This window comes from Emys orbicularis, chromosome 2 (genome assembly GCF_028017835.1).
Source record: "Emys orbicularis isolate rEmyOrb1 chromosome 2, rEmyOrb1.hap1, whole genome shotgun sequence".
In the NCBI taxonomy this organism is placed as follows: Eukaryota; Metazoa; Chordata; order Testudines; family Emydidae; genus Emys; species Emys orbicularis.
In genome coordinates, this window is record NC_088684.1 from 29642635 (window position 1) to 29662352 (window position 19718).

A 19718-nucleotide genomic window follows, 5' to 3' on the forward strand; every position below is an offset into this window, starting at 1 on the left:
CAATGCTTTCTGGCTTGGGGGGAGGAGGGAAGATGTAAAGCTGCTGGAAAGAGCAGTCAGCGTGGTAAATGACTCACCACATAGGAATGTGGGGTTTAAAAAAGGTCAGTTGGGCCTGGCCCCTCCTTTCTTTACTCCGAACAGGTTGGGCAGCACCCATCCTCCCTCCCTAATTAGGTCACAAATATGCCTGGTGTTTAGCTATATGTGCTGTGGGCATTACACTAGCCACCCCACTGAGGGGGGCTGGGAAGGAATTTTTTCCTTACCACCATATTGGCCAGGTGCAGTGGGGGTTTTTTCACCTTCCTCGCAGCAGGTTCAGGTAGGCTTGGTTCATGCATAGCATGACGGGCAGTAGGCCATATGTCACAAATCTTTATTTAAGTGTATAGCAGATGTTCAGTGCAGGTACTCCATAAATTAAGGAACAAAAGAATGAAAAAATGGCTTGGAGAAGGAATTAAGAAGAGGTGCTTGGTAATTGAACAAACCGGGGGCAGTTGGAGACTCTGTGACTAGTACATCAGGGAGCCAACCCCCCCCATCATTATAGTCCACCTTAACACAACACCGCCTCCCCCCCCCCATCCACAAGGGGGCATAGTCGGTAAGGACCCAGCAGGAAAATTGCTGGAGGGACCTGGAGGAAAAGGGGGGGAGGGAAATCTGTGGAAGCCTCCCCCCACCCTCACCCCCCCCAGAATTGGCTGGAATTGGTAAGGTCCCGGCAGTGAATCTGCTGGAGGGACATAAATTTTGCACCTGCACTGCACACATTTTATCTGCCGGGTTAGTCCTAGACATCTGTCAATAATAAAGTTACGGCCTGATTAAACCCATATCTAATGTCTCCTGTCATTCTTTTGGCATATCCAGGCAATAAACTTTAACAAAATATAGATATGTTAAGGAATGGAAATGCACAGTGAGGCCAGCCATACAATCTTTTTTATCTCTTTCCTCACATGAGGAAGGACTCAAAGACAATTTATTTTGTATGCCATACTATTTTGAGTACCAGTTTTAATAATTTCTTTCTATACTTAAACTTCGCAAATTTTACAATAGCTATATGATATCTCTTGTTTTTGGCTTAGTATGCAAACTTCTTTGTATTCTCTCTACTTTGCAGTATGGTATAGTGTCCACTATTGCAATTACTTCATGTAACAGAAAACCTATGGGTGAAAACCTGGCCCCATTTAAATCAATGGGAGTTTTGTCATTTACTTCAGTGGAGTCAGACTTTCAACTTAAGTTTCTTACCTTCCCTTCTTTCTGGTGTACAGTGATTTTTGAAACATCTGGGGTTTTGCTCCAGCTACTTCATTTCTTTTACTCATTTTTAAGGCAGTTGTGGTCTCATAGTATTTTAGCTAATCAGATTTCAGACACTTAAACTTTTTGAAAAATAGTGATGCCTGCTTTGACAGCAGTTGACGTTCCTTGTAACTGCTTCAGCACTTGAGTCTCTATTTTGGATTCCCTAAAGTATTTGTTGTTTTATCATCCTCCTCTTGTAGTATGGTTGTAAAAAGCTCTTGCTCGTCTCCATGTCAGGGAGGCTGTGGTGCTGTTTCTGATAGATCTGGAGTATCTTGGTAGAGATCCATTACTTCCTACCTTTTTTCTCCCCATTACCTTTCCTATACTTTTCAGTTGAGCCATCACCATTTTTTGTTTCTGTAGAAGCTACTTAATGTGCTTGGGGATGGAGGGATTTACATGTTCAGTTAACTATGCTGTACTGGTTATAAAGTGTCACCAGCATGGGCTAAATGACTACTCGTTTGTAAATAGGCATTTCTTTGCCCCCGTCTTCTTACCACACAGAAACTGCACAGACTCCACTAGTTGTGCATTTTACAGTGCCATTTGTTTCTGAGTTCCCTCTACCAACACCGTGACAGTCCCTGTGCAACCATCTATTTATGATATTTACTTAAATCGCAGAGAAATCACACATAACAGAAAAGGAAGAAATATGGGATACATGTTTTTCATGGGATGGTCATAGCATAAATGGCAAATTTCGCTATTACCAAATACCATACCATCCTGACTTCTGCGCTGCTGCTGCCGGCAGCGATGCCTTCCAAGCTGGGAGCCCAGCCAGCAGCTGCTGCTCTCCGGCCGCTCAGCTTTGAAGGCAGTGCAGAAATAAGGGTGGCAATATCACAATCCCTCTTACAATAGGCTTGCCACCACCTTTTGGGATTGGACTCCCAGTTTGAGAAACCCTGTGTACTTCTGTATACTTTTACCCTTTATAGGGTAAAAGTACATGGGGGAGACCAGATTTCACAGCCTTTCTGTTCCCCTCTGTGTTCATCAGGACTGGGGAGAACAGTAGTCTCCCTTCCCTGAAGCCTTTGGGGCTGATCTCAACCAGCCCTGTTCCTCTCCCCCAAACACTTCCTTCCTTTGCCTCTTTGTCAGATTTAGGCTGCTGGTCTAATTGGCTCTTTATCCCACCCAGCCTGCTTCTCTAATTACCTCTATCAGCTTTCTCTGGGGAACTAATTGGTGTGTGAGTGATCAGAATGCAGGCTCACCTGTTCACTCCCTTCAGTCTGTCACACTATCCCTAATTAATGTTTTATTGATTTTTGTTTCTGTTGCCATTTACTAGCTGCTCAGTATGTGTACTACTGGGTGGATTCAGAACTGTTCGTTGTAGTTACAGGCTAAAAAGAGCTGTCTGAATACTGGAGGAATAGAGACTCATTTTTCCCCAGCTTATTAAACAAATTTTTTGTTACTGTATTAGTACTGCTTTTGTATTCACCTTCCATGAATACTATAAGTAAGAAATTGTACTTGCAAAATTATTCACGGAACCAGTGAATTTTAAGTGAATATTGCATCATATTTGCTGAAAGGGATTTTATATTTCTGATCATCAGCATTTCCCACCAGAAACCAGATTATAAATTACACTAATTGAGTCAGAGATACAGTTCAGAATTCAAATAATGAATACAAAAATATTTTTGAACAATCCATAGGCTGAAATACATGCACCTGAAACTTTTCATCAAATACTTTTGAACAAACAATTCCGTAGAAATTGTGATCTGTTTGCTGTTGTGTCTGTGACATTCCAGTAACCACAGTATGCAACATAGTGACAATCAGGAAGTTTTGGGTGGCCCTGGATTTTATTACACTTGCTTAACAAGTACAAGTAAGAAATATATTTGTCAGTAGACTATCTTACTACTAGAGGAGGTCACCTGAAATTGACACTAACACATCAAAGGGGTTTACAGCATAGAAAATGTGATAAGTGTAAGTGTTGAAATAAAAAAGATTTAAATATCTTGCTTTTCAAAATTGCTCTGTCCTTTTGTAGTAAATAGAACAGTTTGCTGAAATATTGCCCATCTGTTGTATTGAATCTACATTTAATATGTTTAGTTGGTTTGGAATGCAGAAAATATGTTAATCTATATAATCCATAATTATGATGCGGAAAAATGTCCTGATAAGAAAGTGCAATTCGTGTAAATAACATGCTTAAATAGTGTGTTTAATCAATGGTAAGAATACAAAATTACACACCATAGTTATAGTTAGCATTGAGATGAGTTATTTAAACATAGCCAAGTGCCCTACAAGCTAAATATTTTCAAGGAATGGAGAAGCAATTAATTTTTTTTTCATATTTTGTTATATTTATTGAATGAAGAACTGAAGATCACATCTAAATACAAATTGCCTGATTCTTTCACTTAAACTTTGATTAACCAAAATTTATTTAACTTTCCATGTTGTGCAAGATAGTGGAAGCCACAAATTAATCATACGTATATTTATTAAATGTCTATATTTTTATTTTTACCCTCTGGTCACCCAGTATTATATTATACTGTACTATATTATCTGTCTAGTTTATGCCCTGATTCAGAAACGTATCCCTGTTCAGGAAAGCACTTAAGCATGTCCTTAAATCCCAAAGCACATGCTTGAAGTTAAGCATAAATTGTTTTTCTGAATATGGGCCAACATTTTTAATTTAAGTTGGGAGAAACTTTATCTTCCTGTATGTTTTTAACAGTACAACGACAGTGTTTAGAAAATAAAAATATCCTGCTTCCAGCTTTCTCATGGAACGTTAGCTGTTTAGTGTTTTGGCTAGAATTACCCTTATGGGGGCAGATCGGCAGATAGTGTAAATTGTCATAGCTTTTTTTAAATCAATGGAGCTATGACAGTTTAAAGCATCTGAAGATCTTCCCCCAGTAGAAATTTAATTTTGTATAAATTATCTAGGGTTCCGAAGATACTGCCCTCAAAATTTATAGAATATAATGGGGAATAATATCCTCACAGTAGAATTTTTAAATCATACTAAGAAATTCCTTCTCTATGGAATTCTATATGGTTTTAAAAATGTTATAGAAAGGATATCAGGATATCATTCTATATTAAGGTCTATAACACTGCTTTGTAAAGGGAGAAAATATATAGATTACTGTTAAGAATGTTTAAATAACGTCTACGCTAAATTTTCTCTGTAGTTTCAGACCATTGTTCCTTACACATTTTTATTATTTAACATTTGTTTAGATTAAATCTTCTTCCCCTTAAATTTATTCTGGGATTACTGTCACATTTATATAGATTGTAGTTCATTGTCCAAATCTGAATTAGAAGAGTATCCTCTTGTAGTGGAGGTATAGGTTAGTACCTACAACCCTGTGGGACTAGTTTATTACCCTCCGTTTTGGAGCAAATTGACAAGTAAATTAACCCAAAGACAGAACGTGGTGTTGAATAATAGAAAAGGAAGAAATGTGGTATACATTATATATAGGTATATATACAACTTGTAAATAGAACAATGTTCATGGGTTACCTTTGAACAACATTGGAGAAAAACTTCTTTTCCTGTGTCTGTGAACAAGTTATTAAAAGCCCATTCTGGTCACAAGAGAGGTTAAATAAATTACAGCAGTAGTTTTATGTTTGAAGGAAGGAAGATACACTGTTTGAGCCTCTGTAAAACAAACAAACAAACAAAAAACCCTAAAAACACAAAGTATCAATGTGCTGCTGTTTCTTCTGAAACACGACTTGCACCCCTTTGCAAAATGTTTATGCTTCAGCACTGACACTAGACATTTGAAACTTTTTCCTTCCTTTCCTGAAATAGGGTGTATACACTGGAATATTTGGGACCAGATTTCAAAATTAGGTGCTGTCATAAACAGATAGTTAAGGGTTAATGCCTCTTTTACCTGTAAAGGGTTAAGAAGTTCACCTAGCCTAGCTGACATCTGACCAGAGGAAACAATGGGGGGACAAAATGTTTCAAAAGGAAGAGGGAAGTTCCCTTTGTCTGGGTCAGTTTCAGTTTTGGCTGGAGTGGAAAAGATCAAGGAATCAGTTCTTATCAGAGTAGTGAGTATTAGAAAAGGAATAAATAGGTTTTGTTTATTTTCTTTTTGTAACTTGTCTTGTGCAATTAGGGGAATAATCAAATTGGGTATTCTTTTGTGTAACTAAGTTTTGCCCAGGGGAACATCCTCTGTGTTTTGAATCTGTTGTCTGTGAGAGTAGCTGATATGCTAATCTCTCCCAGAGGTTTGTCTTTCACCTTTCTTTTCTTTAATTAAAAGCCTTCTTTTTAAGAACCTGATTGATTTTTCCCTGTTTTAAAATCCAAGGGGATTGGGTCTGGACTCACCAGGAATTGGTGGGAGAAAGGAGGGGGGATGATTAAATTCTCCTTGTGTTAAGATCCAAGGGTTTGGATCGGTGTTCACCAGGGAATTGGTGGAGGCTACCCAGGGAGGGAAAGGTTTTTGGGGGGAAGACAGAGTTTCCCAAATAACTCATAAATCATTTGGGTGGTGGCAGCCAGACCAGATCTAAGCTGTTAATTCAGCTTAGGGGTTCACATGCAGGTCCCCACATCTGTACCCTAAAGTTCAGAGTGGGGGTGAAACCTATGACAGGTGCACACAAATATATGTTTGCAATTTTGGCCGCCTGTCTTTAAAAATCTAAACTTTACTGTGTATATGTCTGAGACATAGCCAATCTGGTTTGAGATCTTGCTGAAATAGTTGTGTAACTGTTTGTCTACTACAGTATTGCTGGAACATATTGTCAAGATATGTTTCATACCTGTTGCTTGTGTTATGGTAGATTAGAAAGATGATCCAAGAAGCACATATGTTCATGGTTCAGAATTCAAAACTTTTATTTTCCTGATCACTGCTTTCTTTTTATTTTTTGTTTTTTTCCTCTTTAAGATTTTGGGCCTGATTTTCAAGATTAGGCGTATACAGTATGCCTGATTTGTCCATGTTGTTGGCCAAGTTACATGTGCAAAGTAGGCAAATGATTGTACAAACAACTAATTACAAATCTTACTGGCTGTTTGCACAGGCAGTTACAGAAATGGGTGTGCCAGGCATGTTAATTGCATGTGCAAATTAGGTATGCATTTGTGCTCTCAGTTTTTTGTTTGTAATTATATGTGTCTAATTTTGGAAAGCAAACCCACAGTGCCCTTTTCACTCCAGGATATGCAACTTTTTTCCGTAAATTGGTAAAAGAATATATGGTGCAATATTAGATATAAAAAACTGAAGTACTAAATAGGCCACTTTATACTTTTTTTTAGGTTCAGGAAAGGACAGCTTACTGAACTACATTTTTTCCTTCTTACCTATTACCAATCAGTAAACCCAAACTGTTTGGTTTCAAGAAATAACATATATGAGATTTAATTTGTTCTGTCTCCAGTTTTACTAATGACAAAATGTCTTTGGGTTATCTTCCATATTTCCATTCATTTTAGCCAGTGAAACAGAATGAGTTTACACTAAACGTTTCTGAAATTTTATACCTGTATTTGGATATTATTTCTCTGAAACACCATAGCTTCTCTGCAGCTGTGCTAAATTTTGTCTTCCAAAAATGTTTTCTCTTATGAGAATCACAATCTCTTCTATTTTCCTTCAGCAGAAAGAATAGGACAGACAAGTTGCCTCTCTAGGGTCTGAATCCAGTCCCACTCTGTCAAGAGGCATTTGTGTAGCAAGTAACCATCTCCTCTTCCTAAGGCCTAAGTGTGTCACCTCCACAATATGCCTGACCTCCACCGGGACAGGGAATAAGAGAACCAAGAACATTCTTGAACTGATTTGACTCCTGCCCAGCACAGCTACTGTGGCTTTGGACTTGCCCTTAGGTGTATCACTGATAGATTTGAGATCTATAGAATGCTTCAAATAGGAAACATATAACAAAGGAATAGTTCTGAAAATGTTAAAAGTCCATTATTTTTTCCATTTTTCATGTTTCTCTGTTTTATTAAGAAAAAAAATGAGATTAATCACATATTGCTCCCTTTGTAGTGCGTGGAAAGTTACAGCTACAAATAAGTATAGATTTGATCACCAATGGTCAGGTACCATGGATGCATTTATGATGTGTTTTGGAAAATATACTTTGAATACACATTTACTTTGATATTTGTTACATTACAATAAAATGTTAATTTTCTTTAAACTAGTATAATTATTTAAAATTCAAATTGACATCTCATTCTTTACAGGTTTTAGGTCCTTGGATCAAAAAACAAACAGACAAAACTGAATTGAGCAACATTCTGAGGACTACTGAATTGTAAAGATAGCTTAGACAAGTTACTGCTCAGTAACTTAGGTGCCGTCTTATCAAGAAGATGATGCGTTTAAAGCATAATGTCTTACCTGTTCTTATCTATTCTTAAATATTCTTGGATGAACTCTTTCAATTCTCTTGAAGCTCTAATAAACCATGCATAACTTGATTGCTGGCTTCCAGATTCTCTTGTTACAAAATGTTAGCAGTTGTACATTTGGTCCAGTGCAAACCCATCTTTCAAGCGACTTCAGGAATACTCTGTAGGTCTCTTGCTTCTTTTCTGTATAAGTATCCTTCATCCACACATGGATGCTCCCATGATACAGAAGAATTTGAAGGAGAGTGTTAATGATTGTCACATAATATTTTGACCACAGATGAATTTTCACCATACCTAGGGCAAGATGCTGCCCTTTGGAAGAAAAAAAAAAGTGCTTAATCTAAAAATGTTGGCATATCTCTCTGTGATATAATGTCAACAGGATTTCTAACAGCTTATTCCATTTGATTTTCATGGGTCATCTGGAGTTGTGAAATAATTTTTAAAAGCAAATAATATTGTTTTCTCAACCCAGAAGCTTTAGGTTTCAGTTATTGTGCCCACAAGGGGGGCCGTGATACCAGCGAAAGAATGACACTCAGTGCCTGAGAGTAAAAAGCAAGGCTTTACTGAGGGAAGAACTTACACTCCAAGCTGCGCGGGGAGCCCCTGAGGCACGCGGAGGGGCTGCGGGGGATCTCTGGCCATCCGGGACAGGTGGCCAGGCAGGACTCCACTGAAGGGAGTCCGCTGCAATGCTATATCCCCCCGCGCTTATCTCAAGGTTACATGGGGTCAACAGCTGGCTACATTCATTGCATTCATAAATCGTACTCCTTATAAAAGCTAACTTGTTTACAGACAAAAAACATGCTGAACTATACTAAACTACATTTTGGCAGGATCTGCCGGACAAGGTTCATTGCACGGCCTTCAACTGCACAGCCTGCATCTTCCGCTCGCATTCAGTCACATACTCGGTCCGCCACCTAGCTCCTCGCCAAGCTTCTGCAACCTTTCCCCTACAGTTATATTTATTGGTTTCTTTATGCTTAGAGGTGCTTCTTTTTCCGTGACATTTTAGTGTCCCGTTCTGAGGAAATGTGTACTGTTTATTATCTACAGTAGGAGTAATATTAGAACATGTTTTTATCATGTCAGGTGGATACACTGGCCCTTCTGGTTATAAAGTAGGAGGTACATATGATCCTGTTTTGGTAAAGGAGGTGTAAGTAGGTCAGTTGGACCTCTCTGGTTATTTAGCATTCCTTCTCCTTGAGAGTGGTGGTGACCAAAGTACAAGCAAGGAGGACTCAACCCTTATCATCACTACTGTGCCCAATAGGGCCTGTGAAGTAACTGACCTGTCTGCCATTTTAGCAATATTGTGGCTATACACTATTCTCCAAAATGGAAAATAATAATCTCAGGTTTCAACAAATACAGCCATCATGAAAACTGACATGTAAACCCACATGGAAGAAACCTACCTCTTTAATTAATATTTTTATGCTATATGAAGAATTATTTTTCTAACTTTTAAACAATACTACAAAATCCACCTCTTTCATATGATTTAACCTGTATGTAATATACTGCGGACCTAGGGTTCATATGTTAAAATATACAAATCTATAAACAGACCCAGTGTAAATTGCATGTGGTTTACATGTGCACAGTGTGCATATTTATAATAAATAATTGATGCATTAGTCAGATATTTAATAAAATCAAGCAAAATAAAATATATAAATTACACTGACATTTTACCTTGGAGATGGGGCCCTTAGGTCAGTAAGTCAGGACAGATGAGACTCATTCTGAAATCATAGCATTCTCAGGGAAGGTTCTTCTTTTTGGGAATGTCTGCACTCAGGATTGTAACCCAGTGTACTTTTTTGGGGGTTGTCTTTGCTTAATTGATGGGTTGCCTCAAAGGCTGAGAGCAGCTTAGTAGTTCAGGACATTACAAATGAGAACATGATTTGCAAGATTTTTTTCAAAAGTGTGTTCTTGTATTTTCTAGAAAATATATTATAATGGAAATTATTTCATCAGCTTTATTTTGAATTTTTAAAATTGTTTTTTATGTTTATCAACCTAATGGACTTATCAAATAATGGACTTTTAATATTTTCAGAACTATCCCTTTGTTATATGGACAAGGTCTGTGAAAGCAAGGTTAATGGTTGATATAAAAAGTCCATAGGTCCATTATTTTTTCCATTTTTTATCTGTTTCTCTGTTTTATTAAGAAAAAAATGAGATTAATCACATATTGCTCCCTATGTTTATGTATGACAATGTGAGTATAGTACTTTCAGAAGAAAGGTGTTCTCTATTTTGTGGTCAAATATGCTCCAGTGTATTTGTGGGGACTATACCGCAGTGTCATCACTCCAGGATCTAATGAGAAAAAGTACTGTGCCTATTTTCATTCTATATTCTTCTAGGAAAATGGCACTTAGAGCAGTTGTCAATATCTTATTTAGTGAAAAGATCTTACAGGGAAAAAAAGAAAAGAAAAAAAGGGGCTGCTACAAATATAAAGTACAGTCTTATTTGTTATGTCAGTGGCTTATAGAAACCTTTTTATGTTGTTATCTTCCACATCTTCAGAGGACACATCTGTTATTCTTCAACTATTTATTCACACTTAATTTTGCAATTTGTCTGCTAGCATGTTTGTCTATTACAGAATCAGGGCATTGAATTTAACCTCCTTCTAACTGACACATTATGATTCTGTCTTCATTTGTTGCTATACATAATAATAATAGCCCTTTACATTTGTTAGATCCGTTTTCATTTGAGGATCTCAGTATTTTGCAAAGGTGGGTTTACATTACTATTCCATTTTACATCTGGGCAATTAGGTAATGATTTGTTCAAGGTCACACACTGAGTGAGTGATGGATCATGGTTAAAACTCATTTCTCTGATTCCCATTCCATTGTTTCAAGCATTAGACTATTCTTCCTCATGAAAATTACACTAGTTGTATTAAAAAACTGAGCTTCTAAATGCATTTACTAGTAAATATGTCAAGACATAATAGAAAATGACTTCAAAAACAATATTAAAACCTAAAAAAAAATCAAAGAGTTAGATGCTTATTAAGAACATTAAGAATAATAATTGTTTATGCTATGAATCCAACATGAACGTGAAAGAGACATTCCATACAGAACTCATCGAAAAGAAGCATAGGCTACATCCTATTAGGAATTCTAATATTCTTCATAATAGGAAAAGTTTTAAGAAACATTAAAGAATTTTTCATGCCAGTATAGGCATATGAGGTAATCTCAACCAATCCAATAGTTCATTGGATTGTTGTCCGGCTATGCTGGAAGAAGGACAGTAGGCACTTGTATGGTTTTAATCAGGCCAGAACTTTATTCTTAAATATCTGGGAGTACGTGGCATATAAAATTGTACAGTGCAGGTAATTCAATGTATATTTTCATGTACTCGGGGAAACAATGAAAGATAGTAATGTAATTTAAGCAAGTATTGTACAAGGTTGCAGTTTGAATTCTAGGCAGGGTGAAAAAGTTAGAAAAGTTAAGTTAGATATGAGGGCGGTACTTTTGTGTTTCAGTTAATTTGCATAAGAGATGGACTTTTTGGCTACAAATGATCAAAGACAAAATACACATGTATAAGTTATATAAATACTAGCAAGATTAATATGTAGAAAAATAATGAAAGAGCATATTGCTCTTAGTAACTGGAATAAACAAAGGGAAACCTGTAACAATTTAAGTTACCACACACAAAAATGGAAATGAGGCTATTTTGGAGTGTAAAGTCTTAACACAGTAGATAAATGTAGTCTGAAAACACTATTAAAGTCAATGTCAAAGTATGTTAAAGTTTATAACACACACCAGTGAAGATTGAGGTGAAGTTTTGAAGTTAGAAGATAGCTTTTATCACTCACACACAATGTAATGCTATAAGGGAGAAAGACCTAAGGATGCTTATCTCACAGCAGGTAATTGTTATTCACACATGCAAAGGCAGCAAGACTGCGGGGCTTGAAATTATAAAATGTAGGGTAGAGAAGAACACTGATTTAACAAAATTGCTAGTGCTCAGTAGCACTTAAAGTTACATATTGAGTTGAAACAAGACAACAAAACATTGTCTGGCTATGCCGAAAGAAGGACAGGAGGCATTTGACATGGGTTTAGTAAGGCCGCAACTTTATTATTAGATGTCTGGGACTACCCGGCAGATAATATTATACAATGCAGGTAACCCCCTGTTAATTCCGTAATTACGTGGGGGGCTTTTACCAGCTCCCCCTCTTTTTTCCATTCAGGTCCCTCCAGCAAATCCATTCCTGTGACCTTACCATCCACACACACCCCCTTCGTAGGAGGGTTAAGGTGGGCTATAAGAATGGGGGGTTGGCTCCCTACTGTACCAATCATAGTAGTCCCCAACCGCCCTCCGTTCATTACTTTAATGAACACCTCTTTTTAAGTCCTTTTCCAAGCCATTTATCTAGTCACTGTCTACCTTTCCTACGGAGTACCTGCACTGGACATCCTCCCTACACTTAAATAATGAGTTGTGATATATGGCCTATCACCCGTCATGCCATGCATGAACAGCGTCCTTCCTGAAACCTGCTGTGGAGAAGGCGAAAAAATCCCCAACTACACCCACGCCAATATGGTTGTAAGAGAAAAATTCCTTCCCAGCCCCCCTAAAAAAGGGGCAGCTAGCGTAGTGCCCACAGCAGGTGTTGACCAAACCTGGTATTTTACCACCTAAAAGGGAGGAAGGGTATGTCCTGCTTCAGTCTTGGTCCATGTAAAAAGGAAGGCTTTAGACACCAAGCTGCCATTTTTAAACTCTGCATTCCCAGGGGATGAGTCAGTGGCCATGCTGTGCCATTTTGCAGCAGTTTTCATCTTCCCTGCCCACACCAAACATAAAGAACTGTTCCCTTCACTCAGCCAGCCAGAGAGCCCCCCCACCCCAACACTTAAATGTGCAGGGCGGTCAAAATTAATCACAAAACGAACTTTCACAAAGATACAGCTGAGATTTAGTTATGTATTCATCAAACTAAACTCATCTAAACTCATCAAAAACTAAAGATTTTAAATGTAGTTATTTTAAGTAGAAAGATAGACGATTTAGCAAGCCAAGAGAAGTGAGCTGAGTGCTACATAAAAGTCATATGACCACTGTGAACAAAATGCTGACAGTTGCAGGTGAAAGAATGCACTTAAAATCAGCACCAAATCAGTTTAATGTACAGTGCTGTCAGATTCAAATCCTATAATTTAGGATAATTTTCCACAAACATAAGATACTTTAAGGTTCGTATTCTTTCCTACTTCTAGTATAACGTTTCTTGGTATTTATTTGAAATCAGGTTATCTTAATAGTATCTATGGAAATTGTTAAGTTTATTAATTTGCTATTTTTCAATCAAGAGTTCCTACCAGACCAAGAGTCTGCTTTTATGGATAGCTCTGAACTCCAGTGTTCTAAGAAAGCAATAATTATGCCCTCCAAGGCCAAATTCTGACTTCCTTTTAAACACAGAAATTCCCTATGGAATTTTTAGCAATAAGCATTCATTTCCTAAATCTTCTGCACATTTAAGCAGGTGCAATTTCTCACCCTCCCTTATGTTGTTTATTGTGCATATGTCATCTTTGTGGTGGGATTCTCGGTTCAGGGAAATAAATGTATTTTCCCCAAATCTGCTTATAATTGGATTCTGAAATTTAGCATCCTAGGATCAAAGATTCTTGTCCATAAAGGACTCTGAGTCAAAGAAAATCATGATCTCTTTGGGAGAGTTAAATAAACACTTCTTATGTGGAATGGGCCAGCTTTCTTTGAATCAGACATTAATCTCCCGAACATGATCTGCCAGACATATGTTTTGCTGGACAATCATTTTTTTATGTATTATCTCTCCATTTGGTTGCATTGAGGTGTTTGGCCTACCCTGAAACTACACATTTGCAATTTTCCGTGGTTCTTTTACATTTTGGGGAAGTATTTCCTTTTATTACAGGCGGTAATTCATTAACTGGAGAAGTCAAAATGTCATTGTACATTTCTTACCTAGCCAGTAAGTATGCAGCATTGTCGTAGCATTTGAGATTCAGAAAATTTTCAGAAGATTTCCCAAGGTTTCCAGTCTCCCTCAGAATTCCTTAATTTCATCTTTTACATAGTTAATTAAAATAGACACTTAACAGAACTGTTTACCAGTCTTTTGGCTCAGTTTTTGGTTGCTAATTCTTCTTGAACCACTTAACAACAAGATAAAGTTTTCTCAATATTTATTGTAACTTGGTAATCATCTTCTGGAAGCTTTATTTTCCTTTCTTCTGACATTTATGGTTATCTCATCTTTCCCTTAACAGTAGAAATGGTGTTATTCCATTCCACTTCCAAAAGGAGGAATAAATCATCCCCATTTTTATTCTAATTTGAAGACAATTTCCAAGTTGTTATAAAATCCCATATGTTAACTCCAAATGGTTGAATATCCTAGTTTATTTTAAGCATTGTCCTAGATACTTCAAAACATTAGCAGCACAAGTGCTAATTCTTAGTAATATTGTCTTCTAGTATAACTTCAAAATTGCTACAACATTTTCATTATACAACATTTCTAGATATACTAATATATTAGCATGCACTGTAATTTTATACACCAAAATCTATGTTTTCTTAGTAAAAGTATCTTGTCATATGTATATGAACTTATTCAAGTATGCAAATCCCTATTTTATTACAAAAGCCTTTGTTTGAACACTTTAAGTCTTAACAGAAATGTCATAAAATGTGATTTGGCCTTAGATTTGTATTGTTCCCTAAATGGCTAAAACATTGTTTACTTTTCTTCATTTTATGAATTAGGGAATGTTGTGAGGCGAATTATTAAATTAATTTATTCCTTTGCACATCACTAAGAGGTGCATTAATGGTAGTGATGAAACCATCTAGTTTGCTCAAAGATAAGAAATAAATATTTCCTTTCCAAAACAATTTTGGACACGTTTATTTTAGAGATGTACAGGTTTATGGTTTCACTTTGATGGGACCTTGACTCTTTTAGCAAGGAATTATTGCCTGAGAGGACACAGAGAAAATGAATTGTCACATCTTTTGTGTATGTTTCTGTGTCACTTATTAGGAGATGAACTGAAACATCTGTTCTGATATTAAGTATATTTTGTTACCTTTTGATGTATTACATCTTATTTCTGACTTTATTAATGTTTTAGTTTAACAGAGGCTAATTCAAAGTGTTAAATAGAAATCTAGACAAAAGGGGTTGGAGGAAGGACAGGTCACTCTTTAGGGTCTGAATGTGAGGAGACATTATTTATTTCTTCCCTTACAACTGATATTCCTCTTGAAGGACATAAGATAACATAAAGTTAGAAAGGTCTGTTAACTCAGGATGCAAAAAAAAAAACGGATAATACTATTTAAAGCATCTCAGATTCAGTTGTAGGTAACTTGGCCTAAAATCAGGCCTTTGTTAGGTATGAGTTACTTCATTGTATCATTATCTTATAACTTCTATGTAAAAGAGAATATAACAATTGCATATTCATGATTCAAAACCAGAACCTTTAGGCACCACAACTGACATAGCATGTGTAGAATATGTTTTAATTCTGGATCAATCAATATTATTTGAGTAATACAGAATAACTTTTCCCTTTATTAAATAGTATCTTGAGTAACATCTGAAATACCATAATATGTCATTGGAAGAAAGAATAGCTTTGCTGAGTGAGGCTCTGTATCTGAGTTTTTAATGATTAAATATAAAACTAACGATTAAATTACTATTAGTGACTAAATTATTCTTGTGATCTTCAACAACAGTATTTGAAGTAGAAGTTGGATCACCCAGCTTCCCCCTGTAAATGGGAATTAGTAGATTACTGGTCCTGGTATCACAGAGTGATAGAATTTTTAAAAACACTTAAGATGGGAGGCATGGAGTCTTTGTCCAGCTATACCGAAAGAAGGACAGGAGACACTTGATATGGATTTAATCAGGCCACAACTTTACTATTAGATGTCTGGGACTCCTGGGCAGATAAAATGTACAGTGCAGGCAACTCCATGTTCATTCAGTAACTACCCAGAGGCTTCCACATCCCCTCCCTCCCATCATTTTCCATCCAGGCCCCCAGCCAATTCATTGTGGGATCTTACCATTCCCTCCTCCCCCTTGTAGGAGGGTTAAGGTTGGGTATAAGAAAGCAGGGTTGGCTCCCTGCTATACTAATCATAGGAGCCCCAACACCCACCCATCCCCATTCCATTCCTTTAATCAGGCCATTTATCTGGTCACTGAATGCCTTCCCTATGGAGTACCTGCAATAGACATCCACCACAAGGAGGCGCCAGCAATTAGCTTGGCTACCTCCCCCCCAAACCCTGTTGGGTTCCCAGACATCTCCAAATGCTCCCTTTTTATAGCAGCCAAAAACTTGTCTGCACGCAAGGTGAACCCCATCCTCCCGAAATAACTCTGGTGTCCCATATGCTATGGCAGGATGCAAAATTACCCACCCTCCTGTGGGCCCCAGGAATTTGGCCACCTAAGGGCTTCTCACACCCAAGCTTGCCCCTTTTCAAGCCCTTCACACTTCGTTCCCAGGGGATGTCAGTTTCACCGTGCTGACCCCCACCCCTCTTTTTGCAGCAGCTTCTGATCATCTTCCTCCTCGCAGCTGTAAAGCACTACTACGCTTCCCCCAGAAGCCCGGACAACGTCCCCCCCACTTAAGCTGTGGTGTGGTCATTCTTGGTTAACCTCTAGCATGTCTATTTGAAGTAGATAGAAGTATTAAGTTATTGCTATTTTATAAAATTTTAATAGAGACCTTAATAAAGCAAATAATTATATATTAGAACTGATTTTCCATCTTCTATTATAATTATATGTTTATTATCTACAGTACAGGAATTAATATGATTTGGAAAGTGGTGAGTCTATGTCATTCTCTCTTTTAATGGGACAGTACATTTCTGTAAGTCTGAAATTCTACCCTTAGATTACCCATAGACACCTAACTTCTGCTCTATACAAGAAAATGAAATAGATAAGGATCCTAGGAAAGCTAGACCAAAAGTTAGCATATCTAACAGTACAAGAAACACAAATTTTATTATTTGTCCCTTCAATGACTTCAGCTAAAGCTAAATTAGTACCATTAACTGAATCCCCATTGTTCACACTATGAGCATCTGAAAGGAGCTCAGCAGGTATAGAGGTTTTTCTCGGAGTTTGTCTGTTTATTGCCAATCCCAAAATAAAATTGGATACCACTAATACAGATTTTAAACTAACAAAGAATAATCATCTATCTCTGATTCCTGCTAGAGCTAAACAAGACCACACAATTACATCCAGTTTCAGATTCCTAAATCAACCAATACTATCAGGAACACTACATAAGAATATATGTGTGTGTGTGTGTGTGTGTGTGTGTGTGTGTGTGTGTGTGTGCCTGTGCCTCTAGGGATATAAATGGGTGGGGATATGCTGTGTGCTAGCTTTGTTTTGTTTAATTTTAAATCATTAGTACACATAACACTGTGCTTAACTTAATCCCAGTTCTCACCATAAAATACAATACAAATTTAGAGATATAAATACTAAAAATCAACTGGAACACCCACGTGGCACTGAAGAAAATAGCATGTTTTTATGTTATGCCAATGACATCTCCTAGGAGCTCTCAGAATTGACCAGGCAGGATTTCTAATCCTTTCAGATAGTGATAGTGATATCAAAGAGAAAGCAGAGGAAAATCAAGCTGGACCAGCAGTAACCCTAATGGACAGTTCAAACTCAGATGTTAGATATTGCAGAACCTGTGCAAACTCTTGTTATTTAGGTGAAAGAAAACTTTGTCCAGATGGACCAAAATACCATCTCAAAAGTCAAACAAATAAGAGAAGATATATCTAAACTATAGTTGAAGTTATATGAGAACACCACTAGTTATTGTACAATGTGAGAGTTCTGTGGATTTGGGGAAAGTAGCCAAAGGAAAATGTCCTGGGAACAATATGAAATTTGTCAGAATCATTTGTCAGATGGTAAAAAAATATTTTTCACACATAAACCTTGTAGTGATGTAAACACTTGGGGTTATATTCCACTTTGATAAACTCAAGTAATGCCTGTCAACACAGCTTGGCAAAATTATAAGACTTATGGGCAAGTAAGAAATCTATTGTTTGTTTGTTTTTTGTGTATAATAATTTTATTTCCCCATTATCATCATCACTGTGGTAAGGAGGGTGAATAGAATTTGTGCCTGAGGTTGTATATTTTCTTTATGACTGAGTCTTAACATTTATAGGTGTTGTATGTATGAAGGTGAACCTACACCATTTATTGCTGATTCTTTGAATTTTGAATCAACCCTCACACCCCATTTTTGTGTAAAAATGTATGGAAAGCAGGTAACCAAATTACAAGGTGTTTATTTCATTTCCCCTTCCCCTTAATCAAATAGAACAAGGTAAATAGAGCATCTATTTAGGAAATACTTTGAGTTATAATACAAAGTCAACATTGATTGTGGTTTATGCTCATTTTAGAGGCGCCCACCTTAAGAGGGGGAAAAAGAAGCTATGAAGTTCTTTAAAATGGGGAATTTCTAGACCCAGCTCTTAGGGATATTTATTACTTATTTGTTTCTGGCAGCACCCACAATTCACTAGGCTCTGGACAAAACCAAAAAAAGGGTTCCTATCCTGTAGTATTTATGCTCTAAAAAGGCAGAGTCAGAGCACAGGGGAAAGTCTACAATATAACCCTCCCCCATACATACACACACAACCCTGCAAAGATACACACGCCAGTTGTTCCACTCAGTTCAATGGGAGTACTCATGCAAAATGTTAGATTCAGGCATGTTTGCAGGGCAAAAATGGCCAGGTGATGTTGGCAGTATCTTTATATTACAGAAGAAATATTATTTTAAATAAATATATCTAGACTTTTCCTCCAAATTTTCCCTAACCTTGGCATAATCAGCTAGCTAGTTTCTTAAAAATGTCAGAGTAGGCGTTGATATTCAAGTATAGCATGTAATATTAAATAGCCAACATAATTTAAAACAGTTCTAATATTTAGAATAATCAAATTTTTAACATCACATTGCTTACTACAGTTAAAGAATGATCATTTAATTCAAATAACGATTGTTGCTTTAAGTTCATATAGATGTAATGTTGCCAAGATTTGCAAGGTGTAATAATTTGGGAATATGAATATTAGAACAGTACAAAATAACCATGATCCAATTTACCAATCCTGTGAGAATAGCCATTGGAAAGGTGATCGGGGACGAGGGTTTGGTGGAGAGAAACTCCGCAAGAATCTCCTTGCAAAGATTTCCTGTGATTGTTCTATCAGGGGTTTTTCAACCTCCCACACTCTCCTTTGTAGAGTAGGCAGTGGGTTTGTCCCCCATCTTACTGATTTCTGTGATTTGTTTCAAGAGGCCCGGGTTTGTGCATGGATGGCCTGTGCATGTGCAAAAAGTATTGGGGTGTCCTGCCTCTGTGTGTGTGTGTGTGTGTGTGTGTGTGTGTGTGTGTGTGTGTGTGGCGGATGCGTGGGTGGGGAGAGGAGTCATGAAAAAAATAATACCAACTCATGCTGCATTAACTTTATGCTCTAATCCTTGTAGGGCTTGCTGGAGGACTAATGCATTTCCACTGTCCATACCCCAAGCACTCCCTAGCCTTAGAGAATCCCCCTACTCTGCACTGAGCTCCCCATGGGATCTTGGCTGGGTGCTGGAGATGGCAGCATCACAGAAGTGGGTGAACATTTACCCCATGTGCATGAGGGAGATCAATTTAGAGGATCTCTTCCATGCTGATAACTTTGTGAAAAAAGATCAAGGCCCATACATACAATATCCTGAAATATTATATCTAGAACTACAGTAGAGCCCAATCTTGCAAATTCTTTAATTATGCCACAGAGAGTCCT

The 19718-nt window shown here is 37.3% G+C and overlaps 1 protein-coding gene across 3 annotated transcripts in view; it reads left to right on the forward strand.

The window, feature by feature from the left end:
- CSMD3 (CUB and Sushi multiple domains 3) overlaps window positions 1–19718 on the forward strand; it is a 1171353-nt gene that overhangs the window by 675902 nt on the left and 475733 nt on the right. The gene's annotated exons all lie outside the window — the stretch shown is intronic.